The following is a 14,788-nucleotide window of genomic DNA, read 5'->3' as shown; positions in this document are numbered from 1 at the left end:
ATTATTCCAGTCATAGAGTTAAGAGTCCTTTCAGATGATGGTATTTTTTTGCCTGTAGAAGTAGTTTATCTATTGGATGCAAATAAGATGTGGCTAAAGCAATGATGAGTGAAGTATAGTTTGACCTGGTATTACCAAGATGTTGTGTCTTGATTCTGACCAGGGTATGATCACATAATCTTGTCTCTGAGCTCGTTTCGGCTATAGTCTCGTCTGCTTCTAAATGATTTTTATGCATCCCTTTAATCTCTCTGACCAATGTATCTAAACAGACATCGAGCAATATGGTGGAAAAAATAGGAAGAATTCTGTTTTAAGTTCTTGTATAAACATTTATTCAAAAGCTATATTGGTACTGTCAATAATGTTGGGGCCACTGTGTCTTCACTTAACAATCCATTCTTTCTGAGGCTACAAGAGGTTCCTAGTTGCTCTTTTTGTTATAGAGGGCGAGGTATTAAACTTTAACTATTCTGCCGTTCCATTTAATCTATTTGTAAGAAACCCATTTGTAGTGGAAATAGAGCAATTGTTTGATAGTCCTTGGAGGTCTCTAAACTACTTTCTTATCCGGTTCTTTTTTTTTTTTTTTTTTTCAGGCTTGGCTGACAGCTTCACATCCACTTATCTCTCTTTGTACTTTATGGAAGATCATGGAATAATTGAAGGCTGAAAAATATATAACATAGGAAAAAACACAGGAGTTTTATTACCTTTACATTGGTATTATTGGTGTGTTTCTGAGGAACAGTGGTTGGTATTTCTCATCAGTGCAATAAATTAAGACATGCCGTGAAGTATAAGAGGAAGCATTACTAGGAAACAGTGTGGATTTGTATATGCTCTGTACTCTTTCTGCTGACACGCTATTCACTTTGCACAGTAGTGAGGTGCTCAAAAAAACTGTACTGGGGGAGGCGGGGGGGGGGGGTGTTCTCTTTTGTTTTGCTTTGTGAGCATGAGTGAAGATGGCAAAGCATGTATCAAAGAAGAGGAAAATTAAGGAAGAAAATAATAGATTTCCAGAACATTGGGAAGTGGATTATACTGAACAGGTATCAAGTGCTGCAGCTTCTTATGCAGTAACTTTGCAGTTAGCCAAAGCAAAGAAACCATACAGTGATGGAGATCTAGTGAAAAAAATGTGCAATTGAAAAGGCCAGGGCATTTGGGGATGAGAACATGGTGAAAAACTTTGAAACAGTTTCACTCTCTCATCAGACAGTAGCCCAAAGAATTGAAGATAAGAGCAATCAGGTATGCGAAAAGTTATTATACAATGTCAAAAAGTGTCGCTATTTTTCCTTATCGTTAGCAGAGATCACTGACCAAACTGATACAAGTCAGCTTCTCATATGTATCAGAACTGTGGAGGAAGATGTCTCAGTCAAGGAGGAGTTGCTGTCTCTTGTCTCATTACATGACACTACAAAGGGAACAGATATATTTGAAGCTCTTCAGAAGAGTGTGAGTGAATACGGTGGTTTTGAGCAATGTACCTGTATTGCCACAGATGGTGGTAGGGCTGTTATCGGTTCTGAATTTGGATTATCAGATCTTCTGAAGAAGTCTGGTGTTACATGCCCCATGATTCACTGTGTGATTCACCAAGAATCTTTGTGTGGGAAATGGGTGAAACAAGCTGAAGCTATGAAAGTTGTTGTGAAGGTTACCAGTCTTATTTGTGGTGGAAATAAATCTTTGTTAAACAGTAAATTCCACTTGTTTTTGGAAGAAATGCAGTCGGTGTATGGAGATTTACCTCTGGATTCCGAAATTCATTGGCTAAGTGCTGGTAAGGTTCTCATAAAGTTCTTTGCTCTCAGAAAAGAAATTCCAGTGTTCCTAAAAGAACAAGTGAAAACTGACACCACAGAGCTTGAAGAAAGATTTTTGTCTTCCCCAGTTCCTGGCCGAATTAGCCTTCTTGACAGATACTACCACTCACTTAAATGAATTAAATTTAAAGTTGCAAAGTAAGAATAATACAATATCAGACCTCTTTGGATGTGTGAATGGGTTTCGTAGAAAGCTAAAACTGTTCAAGGTTGGTCTTGAAAAGGGTGATCTTATACATTTCCCATCTTGCAGGGAACTGGAGAAAGAAATGGAAAATTCTGAAGGTGTAAACTTTTTGGAACTCTCATCCAATGTAGATGCCATGGTGAAAGAATTTGACAATCGCTTTACTGAATTGGAGTTACTGAAAAATGCACTGATGCTTTTCAACAACCCACTTAGATCTGTGCTTGAAAATCAGTCTTCCAACATACAGCTTGAGCTGTGCGATTTACAAGCTGACCTATTCTTAGCTGGTAGACGAGAAATAGGCCAGGGATTTTTTAAACTTATACCAGAGAATCGCTTTCCACATTTAAGGGACCTTGGTTTAAAGATTGTATCAACGTTCGGCAGTACGTACGTACGCGAAAGTGCCTTTTCTACAATGAAGTCTATAAAATCTCAGTATCTATGTTCACTTACAGATGAGGCCCTCACTTGCTCACTTTGACTGGCCTTAACTGAGGAGTCAGTTGATATAGGTCCTCTTGTGCAGAAGATGGAGGGTCCGCAGTTTTCACATTGAAAAGTTAACTTACTATTTTTTTTATTTTTTTTTTTACTATGTTACTTGTAGGCAAATGTATCAGTGTTGTTTAAATATGTAGATGTTTTGCTTATGTCCTTCCGTGCCACCCAGCAGGTCATGCCCTAGGCTGTAGGTGTGCTGGCCATTTTTCCTCCCTAGGTGCAGCACTTTGCATTTCTCCTTGTTGAACTGCATTCTGTAATTCTGCATTCCATACTTATAAAAGCAGAGAGAGCAAACAAGTTGCCTAGGGAAGCTGTACAATCTCCTTCACTGGAAGTTTCAAGAAAAAGCAACTGGGATGGTTCAGCAAGAGTGAATCCTGCAACTGGACAAGGGTTGGACTGGATGACCCTTGAGGTCCCTTCCAACCCTCTGCAATTGTGTTTAACTTTTAAAAAATTCGCTGTTACACATGTATGACATGTTTACAAAGCTATTTAGGATCAGCCAGATTCTTAATGCAAATAAGTCTAGGAAGGTATTACTTGGCCTGCCTGAGAAATATAGCAATTCTTAACACTTTGAAAATTTTAGATCTAGGTTTACTGCATTTCTGAGGTAGAAGAGCTTAGGACAAGAGACAACAGAACCTTTCGCCCAGGGATCTGTGTTTCAGAAGGCTCAGGTTAGCAGTACCCAAAATTCATTGCTGTCTGAATAAGGCAAGTTGCTCATCTGAACAGATAATTGATGCCATCAATCTCCCTTGGTACCAGCCTCAGAAATGACATGGAGTGCTGAACAGGTCAGAGACCAACTATCCTTACATGTTTCCAGCCATGCAGCTCTGCAATTAACTTCAACAAGAAGTCTACAAGACTCACTATGTCATTTATTTTTAAAGTGCATTATGACCTTCCCTGTTTTCCTGCTCTTAACCTCTAACACTGATGGTTTCATTTCACAGAACCATCTGTGAAGAGAGAGAACCTGGAACATTGCCACAAAGCATTGCAAAAGCTCTATGTTGAATGTGTTAGATCAGGGGTGTTCAACCTCCAGCACACAGGTCAAATGTGGCCATGGAGCCATGGCATCTGGCCCGTGGGGGCTCCCTATGGGTTGGCAAATTTGGTGGTGAGGGAGCAGTGGCAAATGATACTGTCACCCCTCCCCTGCTGCCAAATTCCCAAGCCCTGTGGACCAAATTGGGGTTGGCCATGCTCCCCCTGCAGGGCCAGACTGGGGCTGAGCCACACCTATGGGCTCAGATCAAGGCTGGGCTATTCCCTAACCCCCTTCTCCCCACCACACACAGCTGGACCAAGCCCTGCCTTGCCTGTCCCTCACACTAGATTGGGCCCATTCACTGGAGCACTGTCTGTCTGGCCTGCAGGGCAAAAAGGCTGGGTACCACTGTGTAAGATTAGTCTATAACTTAACTGTGGCTTGCAGTAGCTGCAACCAGTTTCTTCTCCAAGGCCTGGATATCATCCACTGTCAATCTTACCAGGCGTACACCAGCCAGCTTTAGCAGCGGTGAATAGTATTGAGCCTTACCAAGGATGTAACAGAGCTGCTGGATGAGAAACCAGGAGGCTCTGGGCCCGGTTTGTGGCCTCCCGCTGATGCAGGGCGGGGCCGGGCCTGCCCCCTGCGTGTCGGCCCTTGCTGAGGAGAGCACCTCTCTTCCTAGCCTTAAAAACATTCGCCTCTTCACGAAGTTTTGCCTCTTGCAGAAGAAAGCCGGATTTCCCTTGCAGTGCTCGGGAAGAGCTGCCTCTTGTGAGTCCCAGCTCCTGTCTCCGGGCTGGCTGGGCCTCACCTGAGCTTCCCTGTACTCTTATTTGGTTGGGAAACCAAATGATATGAAATACCTAGGGAAATTGCCTTTGACAGCGTGTGTGGGGCAAGCTCCAGGCCAGAAGGCAGCAAAATGTCTGTTCACCCCAGGGACGGGCAGCCTTAGACCAGGTTGCACTTGGATGGTGGAAGCTGTGCTGGTAACTAAAATAACAGTCAAATCTTGTTTGGATCTGCTAACGCTGTTGTGAAGGCACACGCTGTGATTACATTTAAATAAGGGCAAGCTAATTTAATGACTGCTAATGACACTTGTAGGTATGTGAGCAAAAATAATAAGGGACTGAAGTGTTCATCTTCAAGGCATAAAGGTCTCCTTGGATGTTTAGCAAGGAATTTTCCTCTGGCATTGCAGATTCAGGTGGGTGCGTCTTGGGTGTCTGGCCTTTCTCTGAAGTACCAGGGGTTGGCTGCTGTTCATTGCCAGACTACATCAGCCAGCATTTCTGGCCCACACTGCCAAATCCTGCGTGTAATATAATGAAACTGAAGCATGGGAAGAAATTTACATTACATTTCTTTTGGATGGTGTTAGGCCTTGTGGCCTTGTATATAGCAAAACATCTGAGTCTTCTTTCAACTGGGTTAAAATCCTGAGCAATGTGTCAGCAAGAAGATTGCAGTGGAAAGTAGGCTGGGCTTGTTTGATAATTAAAAAGACTGTGGCAGCTTCCTCTCTTGGAACACTTACAGTTTTGCTTGAAGGGATTGTTGCCAAGATTGGTAAGCTTGAGGGGTTTACATTTGATTTGATCTGGGCAATGCTATATTTCCATGTTTTTTTCTAGGTGTTTCCAAGCTTCATGAATCAAAATACTCTGTCCTGCAGTAGACTTGCACTTGGCGTTGTGTTTGGCTCAGCCGAAACAGACCTGGAGTGAAAGTAAATTGCCCTGATCACTATCATCCTGTCCTAACTGTTAGGTTAAGGACAGGTAACACAAAAGGTACAGTACAAGCACAATCTTTAGGGGGCACAGGGAGATAGAGACTAACATTTGCCTTTCCCACACTTAGGCATTTGGACATCAGTCGTGCCCAGAGTGCTCCCTCGAGAGCAGACTGAAACTAACCAAGACTTGCTTACTGCTTCTCAGCTGCTGCTTCTGTTAACTTTACGGCTGAACCAAGAGCAGCAGCTTTAGTCTAATCTTAAGGGTGGAAGAAAAGAAACAATCTTTGAGAGGAAGAGATGCACTAACATGCAGGGTGTGTCTAGGGCAGTGGTACTCAACCTTTTTAGATTCAGGGCACCCCTTGTTAAATTTGGGGCACCCGCCTACCCTTACCTTCACTTGTTTCTTGATGGGAAAAGTAGCAGAGCAATTTTTTGCAATAGAAGAACTCGGAAGACCACAACAGGTCAGAATGGTTTTTATTTTATGGGTTCCTATTTGAAATCTTGTAAATTTTACAGGTGTGTTTACACCTAATAGTGCAGCGTGCCATGCAATATCCTAAAAAGAATCTAATGGCACCCCAGGGTGCCACGGTACCCTGTTTGAGAATCACCAGTCTGATTTGGAAGATGAGGTCCACAAATGATATATGGGGCTGTGTTGCTGTTCCACGCCAAATGTGTTCCCATGATTTCTGGGGCTGCAGTGTCTGTGTGCTCCATGGAAGCAAAGCAACCAGACCTTAGGAGAAAGAGATCTTATTTGTTTACTAGCCAATACTTTAAGCCAATAGAAAAAGGAAATAGGCTCAATATCTTACTGTAGGTTCTTAATTTGTTCCTCTTTAGCTAGGCAGAGTCATTGAGAAAGCAGGGATATCCCAGGAGTTGTCTTTAACCCAGAAAAAAAGGAAGAAGAGTGAAATTGGGGTCAAGTAGGGCATATTGCTCTAATATAGCAAGAGAGAAACAAAGGGAGGAGAGGTGTGCAGAAAGTGAGAAAGAAGACCAGGCAAAAATTGAAAGGAAAAAAGTGATTATGGCATTGTGGGGATAGATCGGATTTCAGGTTTTTGGTTGTTACCCTGATGTAATAAAATAATCAAAAGCAATAAGATCTCTTCCTCCAGTGGTCATTTCTTTCTCAGCCCATGGTTGCAAGTTTGAGAGAGAGTCAGTTTCCTCATCCAGCTGGCAGCAGTCCCATTTAAGAAAAGTTCAAAATGGGTCTGCATTCATGGGTAGTTGGGGCAGCCCATCTGATCTCTATATTTTGTTGTTAATTGACTTAGCTTGGTGGAAGAAAAAAAAAAGTGAACATCAAAGTCATTCTGAAATTCCTACAGCAGTAAATGAATGTGTGTTCCTACAGTCTAGTCTACATGATCAGCCTATCCACAGTAGCTGCTGAATGTGAGAGAATAGCACTACAGCAGAGGTTCCCAATCTGTGGTGCGGGTACCACTAGTGATACACAAACAACCCGTAAGTAGTACACGTTAACAGATTTATTATAAGTAATTTATATGACAAAAATTTACTGGTGGTACTTCAGGTTGAACTGAAAAAAATTGGTGGTGGTAAGGCTGTATCATTTTAAATTGGTGGTGCTCAATCTATCAGAGTTCGGGAACTGCTGTACTACAGTAATTGGTCAAGGTGTCTGTGATAATGAGGGTGGAAAATGGTGGTGTAGACAGTGATGGAGAGATTTCAAGCTTCCATAAGGTTACTATAGAGCAATTTATTTTTCTTAATGTTGGGGGATTGCCAGTGTCATCGTGATTCAGGAAACAAAGTGATCAAACAGCCTTGTGGTGTGTATAGAAACAGTGTTTTTACAGTCCTTTCTGTGGTGCTGCAACTCCTGAATATACCTGTAGGGGGAGTCCTACATTTTTTTCTGTAGATTCTGCCATTGTTTGAGAAGTCGTGAAACCTGGATTTCTTGCTTTTAGGAATCAAAGCCTTCTTTGATACTGTCTTTTTTTCGATACAGAATATATATATATTCTGGAGAGAGAGAGAGAGATGGATGTATCTATATAAAAATACTCTGTGATGTCATTTGTTGGTATAGTGTAAAGATTGTGAAACTTCTGGGGAATACGTCTGCAGAGCAGCCATCTTCTGTTATGTACTCTGGCTAAATTATGGTTCTTTTAATGCATGGCTCACATATTGGGGAACAGTGGCTACAATGTTTGTCCAAATGTTCCTTGTTCTTGCAGGTGTTCTAAGGAATTGGAACCATGACAGACTCCAAGTATTTCACAACTAATAAAAAAGGTGAGCTTTAAACTATTCTAGTGTATTGGAGGCTCCTGGGGACAGTGAGTGCCTATTTTAAAATGATGTTTTTAACTCCATACAACAGAGTTTGTGCTTTCTTATGTGCTGTGTCCCCATTTCTCTTCTTAGTCATCTAGAAGCTGTTCAAAAGTAGGCCATAAAACAGTTCCCAAACACCCAGCCCCCTCCCACACGATGTCAAAAGACAGGATTGATGAATTGAACATGCTTGCAGTATGCAAACAAGGCAGCCCCAATTACCTTTTCTGGCTCTATTACTTTCTGCAAGGTCAAAAACAGAACTTTGGGATTTGAAACATACAGCAGCTGTTTATAGAGATTTATATACAGGGCAAAGTGGTCGGGACTGCAGGCAGTGCATTTAAAAGTGGACCTAACTAGAAACGTGCTTGGGTTAGCTGGAAGGAAAAAGCAGAGTTTAAGGATGCAGACTTGTTGTCTGTGTAGTTGTAGCCATTGGGAGTGTGGGGAAAGTTGGGCCACAAGTCTCAGATAGTATGTATGTGTTTTTAAAATATTACGGGTCTCTTCTTGCTGCCCCTTGCCAGTCCTGGTGAAATCTACCAAAGGAGGAAGACCCATGCACTTTTCTCACCTTTGTCCTTCACATGACTTCCTCTTGGGTTTATAGTAACTATGATGGCTGCCTAGTGATATACTATAAAATGTGTTGAAAAGAGAGGTTTTTTTTCTGAGTAACTTGATTCATGGGCATAAAAAAGGCATAATGCACACATCAGGGTAGCTGTGGACTTCCTCCATCATTGTGAAGTCGTTTTTTCTTAGTTTAACTTCTGGCATAAAGGACTAATGGAAATTATGAAACATTCATGCCAAACCCACTGAACTTGGCCTTTTCTAGTCACAGTGGGCCTGTCGAACTCATCCTACATTGGATGCTGCCAAGATCAAAGTCCTGATTGAGGGGAGAACGTTGGTTTGATTATGTCGTCCATAGCCCCTCTACAGTGACAGAGTAGCTAGATGTTTCTGTTGACCAGTTACTAGTAACTGTGTGATGACATTAATGTCATTATGCTTCAGAGTCAACACACCCTTGGATCTAATGGAGTTCACATCTTTCTGAGAAACAACAGCACTCTCAACTTACTTCCCTTTGACTGAATCTGCAGGTTCTCACTGAGATGATTATACGAGGCCTCAAAACTGCACATCCTTACTCAGCGCAAAGGGAAAATGCTGGTGGTGCATACCGACCGGTTCAGTCAGGCTCCTGGGCAGGATCTCAACCTGTTTATGATCTGGATGTCTTTTTCAGGTAGCTGGCAATATAAACAGACACCCCAGCATTCCTCAGAACAATAATTTCATTCCTTTTCAGGAGCCCTGCTAGTGAATGGTACCAAGGAAGAGAATGTACCTCACTGTAAAATACTGTGTTCATGTATAGCCCTGTAGAAGTAATTCATAACAACTCGGCAATCTTCTAGCAGCTAGTTTTGTTGCTGCTGTTTGCTATGGAAACAGTGGCTTGCTATTACCTGGGCCAATCAGCCGATGAAGCAAGAGGGCCAGCATCTCTGCAGCACTTTCCTTTTTGATTTCCTGGCCTTGCCTAATTTAAAACTCTTGGCACCCAGTACATTCGTGACTCAGATGGAACAAATGGCTGGGCCTGAGAACCTGAGGCAATGCTTAATGAGAAGAACAGGATTTATGCACCTCTCTTCTCTCTTAGCAACTCTGGCTGCTGCACCCTGTTTCTAAACATGCTAGCCCACTAGGCTTCCTTAAAATTGCCGTTTGGATTAGAACATTTTTAAGGATATTTATTGCATCCTTAATTTAAAGGAGCTGGCAAAAAATCCCAAGCAGGCTCCTTTATCCAGTCTGTAGTTTCATTGGCCCGTTTCATTGCTGGCTCATAAACTTGATCTACAGTAGTCCCTGACACTAACAAATCCAGTTCCTCGTGTATTCTTTATTGTTTTCAACTCCCTTTTCCTGTTTTGTTTGCCTTTAGAGAATTGTGCTCACTTCCTTCACCTGTAGTTTGGCATGGTGGAATCAACAATAACACATCGTACCCCCAGGGGACTGTTGTCATATGCTGATTTATCTGTTCCTTTTCCTGTTTGAACGGTTATCAGGAAAAGCTGGAAAACTAGGGTGGGAAATGCTTCTTTGGTTTCAGAGCTGCCCACTCGGATCCAGGAGTCTCATCCACATACCTACTAGAGGCCCAAAGAATATCTTCTCTGTTGGCTGGTTCTGTATCTCTGCTAATCGTTAAGGGAATTGGTACCTGTCACATTATTTAGCCCTCATACTGCACTTGTAGGTTCTGTAGAAGACTCCTATGATAGATGGGACCATACCGTATCAGTGGTATATGGGAAACAATGGTTCAGACCTTGCAATGTAGCCTTGAAAGAGGTGTTTTCTCCCCAAAAGCTCATCTCTGCAGTTAGCCTGGACTTCTGCCATTCTGTGTGTCCTTATCGGATAGCTTGTATCCAGTGGTGATGCTGCCTTCTCTGTTCCTGCAAACCATCTCCAGTTGCAGGGAAAGTTATTTCCCTTCCCAGGCCAGCTGGATTCTATAGATAAATACTGTCCAAGCAGGTTCAGGAATCTGGTGTGGATTGAGGTTTACTTTATGGCTGCAGGGATCCGTCCTCAACTGATTTCTCTACACGGTAACAGCCGGAAGAGTTAATCTCACAGAAGGTCCCTTCAGTCACTTTATGGATGGCATCAGGAATCCAGGCCTTGCACTTCCCCGGGTTTCTGTGCTTGTTAGCAATAGTTCTCCCTTTTTTAACCTTGCATGTATTTTTCTGTTGGAGTAAAATTGATGCAGCTGTTCCTGCAATGTCTGTATTGCACTGTGACCTGTGTCATCTGCTGTTTCCTCATTTGTGCTTTGAGGAAGCAAATGATGATAACTAAAGGTAGGACAGTCCAGGGAAAATAATTAGCTGAACTGAGCCACTGTTTCTTACATTTTCTGTTCCAGGATGGCCTCTCTCTTCCCCCAGGTTTTTGTTTGATCCTTGATATGCTTCAGTGGCTAATTTAGTGATGCTGATCTAACGTTCCTTGAAAGTGGCAAGTTTTGATCGTACTTCATTACTTTTATTAAACATTTTGAAGCCACATCCTCCATATTATTATTACTGCAGCTCTGAAGATTGCCTTATCACTGTATCATAACCTCCATACATTTTGCAGGCCCCATGTGCTACTGCACCAATTCTCTGACTGTAGCGAACTGAAAAGAATGTCCTTAGGATACCATCAGCACTGCTCTTTAACTCAACAGGTTAGCTCAGTTAATCTTTCCTTCTTCTTGTCACAGGCTGGCTCAGCTTGGATTGGAAAAGTCCAATAATCAAATTGGCACACACATGGTGGTTTTCTGGTTTCCCAGTAGCCAATGAATCACTTGCACTAGCCTAGAGGCAATGGCATTTACTTTTCACCTGTAGTGGTGGCACAAATCATTCTTCAGGGAGCCCTAAAGCTAGCCTTTCTCTTCATCTGAGCTTCAGGCTGTTGTGTCTCTTTACAGGAGAGATCTTCGAGCTCAAGGCTGAGCTCAACAACGAAAAGAAAGAGCAGAGGAAAGAAGCTGTGAAGAAGGTTATTGCTGCCATGACTGTAGGGAAGGATGTAAGGTAAATGCTGCTTTTGCTCTTCCTGGTGGTCTAACTTCAGCAGGTCCAGTCCTCCCCTATCCTACTCGGGGATCTTTCTCTTCTGAAGCTCCTGAATTGGGGTAAAATGAACAGCTTAATCTTGGAGGGGCTGGCAGAACCAAGGGGCTTTGCAGGTTTGGGGTCTGGGTTCTTTATTAGATCAATGGGAGCTAGTGGCAATATGGGGGAAATTTTATCTGGCAGCCCTTTTGCTTGGTTCAAACCAGTTCTCACTTGGTGATTTTATGAACAGTGATTTAATCACAGAATGAAAAAGTAACCAGTCCCAGATAAGCCAAAAGCTGTGTAGTTGTTTAAAACCTGTTTGTAACTCAGCTATTTTAGATGTCCTATCTGAGCTGACATTTTCAAATCAAGTTGTTAATCCAGAATTTTTTTTAAAGTTTTAAAAAGACATTGTTTTTCAGATACCTCTTAGCTTGTGATAAAGTCATTAAACTGGGCCTTTAACACTTAATCGCGCTTGCTAAAGGGAAACCTTTAAATCAAAGGCAAATGACTGCCAATATTTTTCTTTTGTAGCAGCTGAAATGACTTGAGTCAAGGCTTTCTCCTGTCAGCTTCTCCTGGATCCTGCAGTAAAGTCATAATAGTCCTGGATTCATGGTGACATGGTCTGTTGCCAGGAAAATAAATGTAAGGTTGCAGGTTTAGCAGCATGACTTCGTTGCAGGATGAAGGAGCAAATGAAGCGTTGGAGGGAAGCATCTTTCAGTTAGCCAAAGACCTTAACCTTTAGATTCTCATAATGGACCTGAGATATGGGGATCCAGTATAACCTCTGAGTTTCCTCTGCAATGCTACTTGCTAGTTGCCATTTGGTATTTATGTAAGACTCTGGTTATTGCAGTTTTAATTTCTTAATCATTTTAGATTTTACCAGCCTGAAATTTGCTATATAGGTTCCTCTAAACAAGGCTCCCTTCTCAGGCAAAAAAATCTGAGGATTTATTTGTTTCCTGCTGTTGCCAGTTAACCCCCAAAGCTGGGCACATTAACATTATCGTCTTGTTCTGTCAACTTCCTAATTGGATCCAATTTTGTATGAGCACTTTATTTTACCTGCTTCAGGCACCGGTTTAATCCAGGAGGAGATTAAATAATTAAACAGTTACAAAGTCCCCTGCAAACTGCTTTTGAAGAGGAGACTGACCTCTAATTTGAATATAGAGCAGTTATAACAGAATATATGGGATATGTTCCAGCGTTCCCCTGGCCTCAGTCAATAATGTTACCATGTAGTCAGGAAGCTCCCTTTCCCTTTGCTTATGGTAAATGTAACTTTTCTCTCCCTTTGCCCCACTCTCATTTTATCCAGCTCTCTCTTTCCTGATGTGGTGAATTGCATGCAGACTGACAACCTGGAGCTGAAGAAGCTGGTGTATCTGTATCTAATGAACTATGCCAAAAGTCAGCCAGATATGGCTATTATGGCTGTGAACAGCTTTGTGAAGGTAACATGGAGCAAGGCTCATTAGAAGGCTCCCTCCTATGGTTCTTGTGGTTGTGCCTGCTTTGGTGTGTACTGTTTATCACATGTAGTCTGTGGCTTCGTGCTCAAAAGTTGCTGGACTGAATTGGGATTGTATCTAAGGAAGCAAAATTATCAGAGTGGACCAGACCAATGGGCCCATCTGAAATTGTTCCCTGTCTCCATCAGTAGGCAACACCAGGTGCTTTAAAGCAGGGGCAAGAAAAGTCCAGTCCAGCTGGCAGTGGACTCCATTTCCTAACAGTTCCTGCCTGCATGGCTGGGGCTGATTTCCATGGAGACTAGAGCAGCAGTCACACTGATAGCAGACGGCCAGGGTTTTCATGGAGACCAGCCCCAGCAATGCTGGCAGAGTATGTGGCAGGGCAGGGAGCTGCTCTGGGGCTGGGCTGGGATCTTGCAGCAGTGACAACGTGGTCTGGAGCCGGAGCAGAGCCATGATCTGCAGCCTGCATGCTCTGGGCTGGGGAGTGTAGGCAGTGGATTGTGACTCTACCTCGGCTCACAGATTTTCCCTTTTAAAGGAGACAATCACGGGAAACCATGGGTTTCCCCTTGCAGGCAGGCAGAGTTCCAGCCTACAAGGCTGCTTAGGCCTCAGGGGAGTGGGAGAAGGGTGATTGGGGTCAGGGGACCATGTTCATGTGCACGCACAAACATGCACATGGATCAGAATGCAGACAGGCAGCATGGTAAAAAGCAGCTCCCTGGAAGTAAGTTTATGGGGTGGGGGGCATAGGCGATGTATGGGAGAACATGTGCCTCCCCCTTTCAGGTTTCTGCACCCACAGTGGGGCTTGGGGCTGCCGCCTGGCCAGACCAGCACTGAGCAGGTGCTGCCTCTGCAGTGCAGTGGGCAGGACCTGGCACAGGAGGGTGGAGTGGGACAGGGAGGCTCAGTGCTGCTGCCGCTGCTGCCACTAGGAGTGCTACACCACCATGGCCACCAAGGTGTGAGGTGTCCCCTGCCCACCAGGCAGCAGTGGGGGGCACAACTCCATGGTACTGCCACTGCAGCACCTCACTTTGGTGGCCATGGGGCATATCAGGGCTGCTCAGTGCCCCAGAGCATCAGGGGGGGACAGTTGCAGCTGGACCCGTGTCTTGGTGAGTGAAGGAAGCAGGGGGAGCTCTAATTTGCTATGATAATAAAAACCAACATCAAATGCCAAAATATGTAGGTATTTAGAATTTATCTTATTATAATGATTGAGGTACTGGTAGGCTTCCAAATTGCTTTAAAACTGTAAATATATAAATAAAACATTGTGTTCAGCTGATCCCTATACATATGGTTGCGTTTCATTTTATTGCGGAAAAATGTGGATTTGGGGTTTTTTAATTAGAGACTTTGTGATTTTTTTGCTTACTGTCAGGCACAGCTGTGGCTCCATCCCCTCCCAGGACATGGAGCACATGGAAGCTCTGGCTCCTGCCTGACCACACAGCAATATCCTGGGGCCAGAGCTTCTGCTGCCACTGCTGCATGAGCAGGCAGGGACTAGAGCTTCCATCTACTCCATACCCAGGAGGGAATAAAGCTGAATCTGAACCTGACAGTAAGTGGTGGGGGGGGAGGGAAGGCTGTAGAGGATGAAGGCTGTGGGGAACGGGCGGGGGCGCAAAGGTAGAGGCTGTGGGGAGTGGGAGGTAAAGGACAGTCAGTGGTAGGTAGACGGGGCAGGCAGGGGAGCAAGGGGCACAGGCATGATGGAGGGGGCAGGCTGCAGGGGAGAGAAGTGGTCGGAGGCAAGGGGTGGCTTGATCCCCACCATCTGTCTCCCCTCTACCCCTTGTTGCTGCTTTCCATGCTGCAGCAGTGAGGGGGATGAATTTAAGGCAACCCTTTGATAATTAGACTCTATACATGGTGAATTATAACAGATTTATACATTTTCCATATATATAGAATATAATTTTTGGAATGGGTCACCTTAAATTAAGTTGTCTTTGTTTCAGATAAATCTGGTAAATTAGAACATGTCTGAGCTTCTAGCATGGCAGTA

At 43.5% G+C, this 14,788-nt stretch overlaps 1 long non-coding RNA gene and 1 other non-coding gene across 2 annotated transcripts; both read left to right on the top strand.

Annotated features, from left to right (window-relative positions):
- The first annotated feature begins 96 nt into the window (after window positions 1–96).
- LOC132244273 (Z30 small nucleolar RNA) lies at window positions 97–194 on the top strand. Its single transcript, XR_009455856.1, has one exon. It is a non-coding gene; the product is annotated as a Z30 small nucleolar RNA (small nucleolar RNA).
- Window positions 195–5,362: 5,168 nt separating this feature from the next.
- On the top strand, window positions 5,363–14,068 carry LOC132244076 (uncharacterized). Its single transcript, XR_009455661.1, has 4 exons — window positions 5,363–6,779; window positions 7,526–7,583; window positions 11,143–11,248; window positions 12,609–14,068. It is a non-coding gene; the product is annotated as an uncharacterized LOC132244076 (long non-coding RNA).
- Window positions 14,069–14,788: the final 720 nt, after the last annotated feature.

This window comes from Alligator mississippiensis, chromosome 11 (genome assembly GCF_030867095.1).
Source record: "Alligator mississippiensis isolate rAllMis1 chromosome 11, rAllMis1, whole genome shotgun sequence".
Classification (NCBI taxonomy): Eukaryota; Metazoa; Chordata; order Crocodylia; family Alligatoridae; genus Alligator; species Alligator mississippiensis.
The sequence above is the reverse complement of the archived record's forward strand: the minus strand, read 5'-3'. Positions and strand labels throughout refer to the sequence as shown.